Raw genomic sequence first — 7,112 nt, forward strand, 5'->3', positions numbered from 1 at the left:
ATATATCAATATAGCAAAACTAAAAAAATGTTTTTTTCATAATATTAAACCATTTTAAAAGTTTAAAATACGACATTTTTTGGGAGCTTATTTAACAATATTAAATCAAGACCTTAATTAGCGAATTAATTATATCATTTAAAAAAAAACAAAAAAACAGACAGGGTCTTTAAAATTCTCTTGGCTCATGTTGTATATTATTTTCTTATATTTTCTGAATTTATAAAATTGGCCGCACTCTAAACAAGGCAAAGCAGCCCAAGGCATTCTTCACACCTTCTCTCCGTATAAATCCACATGCAGTAATGCAGGTGTCAATGGCAACCATCCAGTGATAGAACATACAATGTAACCCTTTCTAAATGGAAAAGTGTGTGTGTGCCAGATTAACAACTCCAGTCTCCTTAGATATTTCTGTAAACGGCTAATGATCGCACAAGATTCATGCCTCCGCATGCTCGGCAGTGTATTCTCTCTGTGTACCAAGAAGTGAAGCAGATTGCAGATACCCCTCTCTGCAGTACTTACAAGATATACCCAATATTTTTAAATACATACAGATTTCCAGTGCTTAGTACTTAAACATTGTGAGCAGATGAAGACTCCTCTAATAAATTAAGGGCCCCACACAGCAACGTGCACAATTCCAACCCTGTATACACCCAATGATGGTTAACCTCTTCCCTGCTGCTGGGTGAACGCGGGGCGCTGTCTGTGAAGAAATCTTTAAGATTTAATTGTTGAAAAGGCTACGAGAGAGGGATTTATCGACTGACGCCTCATGATGTCATGTTACACAGAAAGGCTTTATATTGTTTGTCTTTATCTGCAGTGTTAGTGCAGCTGTACCATGCAGTCTGCAGCTAGCTCGATGCTGGTATATCGGAAAGCTGAAAGGTGGCTGCAGAGCTCCCTCTATGCTTCATTAGTGGTGACTGCAGCCTGCATGTATGAGGCATTTCACTAGTCAGTGGAGAGAATTATCCTAATAAATGGCAACAAACTATCTGTGTAATATTCTAACCGAGCAATGTGCTATATGGACTTTCTATATACTATACTATATTATATACTATATAACAGTATAGGAAGAAGGATTCTACCAAATGCATACGACAGCAGTTTTCTGAAGTGTGGAATTTGTAGACTGAATGGTAAATAAAATAAATAATACACAAATTAAAATAAACATAAAATAAGTGATTTGTGAATAGGCATGAGGTCTGCCGATGTAGCTATTCTGTCAAAGCAGGCACATAATGCATTAATATGTTAACAAGACTGTCATAAAAATAGGCAGTGAAATACACAGACTATTCCTCAAATGATATCATGAATTTCACGTTATCGGAATATTTGCACTCAGTGTACAGACACTGAGTATATGTTTATGTTTCATTACGTCACCAGGTGTCTCTATTGCTCACTCCAGGACAAAATGTTTTAAAAGGGGTCATCTAAATTTTGGGGCTGATCTAAGTAAAAAATATTCTGATTAGATGTAAGATCTAACAAGGCATTCAGGGTCACTAGTAATGTCCAGTGTTAAAGGGTTAACCATTTCTGTTTTAGTATGGGTATCTGCAACAAATGGACCACAGGCCACCATCACTACTGGCCTAGATCAGGGTCTTACAAGATTTGTTTACTCTATTAGAACCCACGCAGATTCAGACAGCAATTGTATTATTATACTGGATAGCATGGGATATTTTTGGTTAACTGGTCAATTCTGAGAGTACTTGGCTGAAATAATTATTTATTAATGTCAGGTATGGAAGCATTGTCTTGTCTAGATCACTCTGGTAGCCCGTACAACCATAGGAATTATATATACCGTAAAGCACTACGGAATCTGTTGGCGCTATATAAATGGTGATACAAATAAAAATAATAATAATAATAATAATAAAAGATCACCCGATCCAGTGAACAGTGTGGAGGTTACACTTGTTCATCAATACGACCAATAGCTCAGAAATAAAGGGTGCTTTCATTATTGTTAAACAGAAAATACAAGTGTGTTTCTTTCCTTTGTATAAGTGAGTATATTTAATCAAACCTCCAAGCCATGTGTCTATTTCTAAGCACAGACCTATTCTGGAACAGCTGTGGTGGGTCTAAATTTGATGACCACTAAATATCTGTTAAGTAAAAGCAAAATCCTTGGTTCTGATTCTTACAAACGTTAAGATTCCCAAACCATACCATGTGTGACCATTTCCTTGCTGTGGGATTGCATATCAATGATTTCATTCGCATCCATCAAACAAACGTCGGAGGAAAATGTGCAGCGGATTGTCAGTCTTTTGACTAGAGAGCATTTAATCATTCTCGGATGATTTAAATTACTTTATTTCTTATTCAAAACTAAGTAGTGACACAGGAAGGTGCTCCAGCTAGCTGATGGATCGTGGTGAATTTAAGACAACAGCATACGAGGAGAAAAAAAGTTAATTGTTTATGAAATAAAACAATTAAAAAAAAACATACACATGTCAACATTTCTGAATAATGCATCATTTTCACTGTTGCTTCCTTGCTCCCACAATTGTTGCAAGTTCTGTCAATCCTCCCTAACCTGTATCCTTGTTCTATCCACTCTCTCAATGACAAGCTGAATTATTTAGGTGATTTTTTTTTAATGCTCGTTGACCCATAAAATGATGAGATGAAAGGGCTTTTCCCCAGACAGAAAGGTAGGTTAGGAAGTGAAGGAGATGCAAGTCTTGATGAGTTATGGATTCTATATATAATTTTTCACGGTTGATTTTTCCCATGAAGAAAATGATGCTATTTTTAACTGTTTCAGTGCAGAAGGTAAGGCCCTCACCTTACAATGGATCTCTCACCATTTGAAAGGTTGAAGACATTGAAATTCATCAGAAGAGCATGTCTCTCCCCTTGAACTTAACTTGCTAATGATTCTACCATATTATGGAATTGCTGGGGTTAGACTGGAGTGTTAATGCAACATAATATTAACATGTCGTAACCGGAGTCGTACTCTGCATCCACAACATGGTACCCCAGTACACTCATTTAAAAACCAGGTGAAGCCTTACATCTTTAATTCACAGAAAATAAACTCCATCAATGGAGCACATCATTCAAAATCATATGGATTTCCCATTTTTCTATATTTAAAAGAGATCAGAGTTTCCCAAAGTATCTCTGAGTCTTTTTTCAGCACACGCAGGTGTAATCACAGCACATAATTTGAACTAAGGAAATTCTCACTTTTAGTGGAGCTGAATCATTTATAATGTGTATTAGTCACTATGAACATGTGAAATGTGCAATGTTAGGTGGTGGTATTCATCTGGGAAACCTGACACAGAGAGGTGAATTATAGGGGGGTGGTTTGAATATATACGCATAGTCCTTAGCAGCACCCCACTCATTAAATAGGGAGGCTAGTTCACAATAAGTAATTATGGTAATAAATACATTTACATTTAGGGGACACACAAGACACAAATGAAACCGGTTTAAAACACTCAACAAGTCTTGCAGGGTATATCAAGGATGAATGCCATAATAATGAATAGCTATAATTATTTTTTTAGAAATATTGTTTGTTTTTGCAATGCCACTGATTACTAGTCATTTATCTGTCCATGTCACAATAACAAAATTATGAACCTCTACATGATCCCAAAGTGTTTTTTTTTTTTTAATAGTATTTTTAAAGATTTTTTTAGAGGATGAAGACATTCGCCCTGCCCCTCGCTAGTGCCCAAACTGAAGGTCTCTAAATCATGTCATTGTCCAATTCTTGTCTCAAGCCATGAATGGGGCTTGCACATTGCATTGAAGTCATTTATATTCTCACTCTCTCCTATTCAATGGCATTTACATTTTAATAACTAAATTACAGCCAAAGTCTGCCTTTCAGACCTTTAATCAGATAGGCTTAAGATTGGAAAACATTTTTTTAAGAAAAGGATGACGGAGTGTAGGCGAATGTGCCATTAACTCCTACATGATGTCTGGAACTATAATTCACAAAAGGTTGTCTTGCAATTACCCGTACAGATCAAGGTTTCTTCTGCGGAAACCCATGAGTGCAGTGGTGGGCAGTAGAGGTTATTATATTTTGGAACCTGGGTGGTCTTTTACCTCTGGCACAATTGCTGCTATACGCCCAGTCCATGTGCTGTGCAAAGAGCCATCAACATACATACAGATATATATTACACACAGGAATGTTTCTGCTGCCAATATAAAGCTAAATAAAGTCATAAAAAAGTCATGGCGCACAGAGTGATATATATTATATATAAACCATATGTTTGTCCTTTATCCCATATGGCTGTGGATGCTAGTTTACATGTTCATGATAATGCCACCATTCTCACACACAACAAATAAATAAATACAGAAATAAATAAATTAATTCAAATAATCTACGCTTCGTAAACATTTAACTGTCTGCGTGCCACATGTGTAACACTGAAATTCTACCTCTCTGTAATAATATTCAGTGGAATTTTCCAGCTTCTAAGATGCCACATGTGGTGGCTCCCATAAAAAAACAAAACAAGTAATCTAGCATTAAATGAGCCCCACACTATCATAGTATTTCACTGAGCCTGTGCCATGCAGGGTAATAATAACCTAACTTATACAGTGACTGAAATAGCTCCAGTTACAATGTATTAGTAAGCCAATTAACATGTGTTACATGTAGTCATGATTTGATGTCTGTCTGGGTTCCAATGCAGTGGTAGGATCTTGTGTTTGCTTTGTATTAACATGTACAGTGCCAGAGAGCTGTGCAATGCACCATTTGCACTGAAAGGGTTAAACATGTATGGATGGATGAATGTAAGTATGTTTGCATTCACATATAAACACACAATACACATAGATCCACAGACATATAAACACAAAGCATGTTAGATGCATCACAATTCTCTATATTATGGGTGTTTTTTTCAGCAGCAGCAATGGGTTAAGGACATTATTTTCATATACACCTAAATAATGTAATCCACTGTCATTTAACCACTTCAGGGTTGCCATCCCCAAATTACATGGATTTTACCTTACCTTGGTCATGAATGGGTTAAAGCTGGGGCTCTGGGCATAGAAAAGTTAAAACGAATACTATAGAGGGTTCCTGTTCTATAATCTCCATGGACATCTATAAGATGACTTAGAAGTAGAATGATACCCCCCATTATCACTAATCTGGAAAAAAGACCCCCCACTTAGCAATACCTCCCAGCAATGCTAGCAAAGGTCTGAATTCCAAAATATTTACAAACATGCCCTCCAAAGGCAATCTCCAATATAAAACAAGTTTGTGTTCCAGTGTATCGGTTTACCTGAGATTCTTTCACTTCAGATCTTCTCCTGGTCTTCCTTAGGACAAATTCCAGGTGTCAGATCATCAGCCCAGCACCATAACCCTCTCTATCTCCCAAAACAGAGAAAGGCTGAGATGAGCCCAGTCTGGAGAATAGGAAACCTGGTGGCTTGAAGGAACTTTATAGCACAATGTGCAGGTAATAGGAGCACTCAACCTTTATTTGGAGATGAAAAGCAGCCTTTAGGTAACAATCCCAGTTAAATATCCCAGAAATGGTTACATCCAATGAGACAATCAAGCCTTCTTCAGGAAGATTTCATGCAGCTTGCCCACAACAGGAGGAAATTGTCTCCCAGAGAGATGTTTGCTCAGGATCCGCTGGTATGCAATGCCTTCTGTCTGTCTTTTTATTTTAGCTTCTCAGTGAAAGTAGATCCCGTCTTTGTAGCCAGGGGCTGCATAGCGAATTACATCAGGCTTTTATAAGCTTTCTGGATCACACATTAGAGTGAGTGAGAGAGAGAGAGAGTGTGAGAGAGAGAGAGAACAGAGGAGGGAGGGTAAATGACAGACCCAATGATATAACAGCTATAGAGACACACACAATCTCACAGTCACACAGACTCAAAGTGGGCTTTGTGAGACATGCAAGATGCTGCAGGGCTGCCCCTCTAGCTGTTTTGATGCTTGGTGCTGAAGGCAATGCAAGATGTGGCAGGAGAGTCACTGTAGCTGTCCTGGTGCTTGGTGCTGATGTGGAAGGCAGGGGAGGCTGTTGCAGGGCAGCTACTGTAGCTAACTGTTCTGATGCTTGGTGCTGATGTAAAAAGCAGAGGGCTGGAAAGGGGGTGCTGTAGGGCAGCCCTTGTAGTTGTCCTGGTGCTAATGCAGAAGGTTTTGGAAGAGGTGACAGTGCAGCCCCTGTAGTTTTCCTGATGCTTAGTGCTGATGTGGAAAGCAGGGGAGGCTGCTGTAGCTAACAGTTCTGATGCTTGGTGCTGATGTAAAAAAAAAAGGGGGGTGGGAGTGTTACAGGTCAGCCCCTCTAGTTGCCCTGATCCCTGGTGCTGATGTAGAAGGTTTTGGAGGGTGTTGCAGGGCAGCCCCTGTGGTTGTCCTGATGCCTGGTGCTGATGTAGAAGGTTTTGGAGGGTGTTGCAAGGCAGCCCCTGTAGCTGTCCTGATGCTTGGTGCTGGTGCAGAAGGCAGTGTGGAGACCAGAGAGCAGGATGAAGTATATGGTAGGAATGCTGCACAAGTTTACAGCTGCAGGAGGGGGGGGGGGGGGGGGGGGGGGTAGTGGGTTACTTACAACCAGGGCTGGGGATAAGTTTACATTGTATTGGCTGGATTCTGCATTCCACAGAAAGAAAGGGTTGTGGGGGTTTGGTAAGGGGAGGTGGGGGGGAGTGGAGGGGAGGGAGACCCTTTTTTTGTTCACTTGCAGAGGGACTTGAAATACTGCAGTGATGGCTTCTCTCTGTCCAAGAAGTTTCCCAGCAGAGGAGAAGGTCAATAATGATGATGATGATGATGATGATGATAACCACAATGCTGATGATTATATGGAAGGTAATTTAGAAGAAAACAAAAAACAAATTATAAAGGTATTGAGAAGGGAACTCAGCTAGCAGCTGGCTAGCAAGATCCTGCTGGTCCTCTAAGGTGGTGGGAAACCATGAAAATAGTGGAATGAAGAACCTGATGCATGCCACCACTGGGTCCTTTATGCTTGATGATTAACTGACTCTCAAACATCTCTGGCTGGAAATCTCCATGACAACATGAAACAACC

At 39.5% G+C, this 7,112-nt stretch overlaps 1 protein-coding gene across 2 annotated transcripts in view; it reads right to left on the reverse strand.

Annotated features, from left to right (window-relative positions):
• ADGRB1 (adhesion G protein-coupled receptor B1) overlaps positions 1–6,511 on the reverse strand; it is a 500,908-nt gene extending 494,397 nt beyond the window's left edge. For both annotated transcript variants that reach the window (XM_063451001.1, XM_063451000.1), the window contains exon 1: positions 5,334–6,511. The gene's annotated coding sequence lies outside the window, so the exon portion shown is untranslated. The remainder of the gene's footprint in view (positions 1–5,333) is intronic.
• Positions 6,512–7,112: the final 601 nt, after the last annotated feature.

Source organism: Pelobates fuscus, chromosome 4 (assembly GCF_036172605.1).
Source record: "Pelobates fuscus isolate aPelFus1 chromosome 4, aPelFus1.pri, whole genome shotgun sequence".
In the NCBI taxonomy this organism is placed as follows: domain Eukaryota; kingdom Metazoa; phylum Chordata; class Amphibia; order Anura; family Pelobatidae; genus Pelobates; species Pelobates fuscus.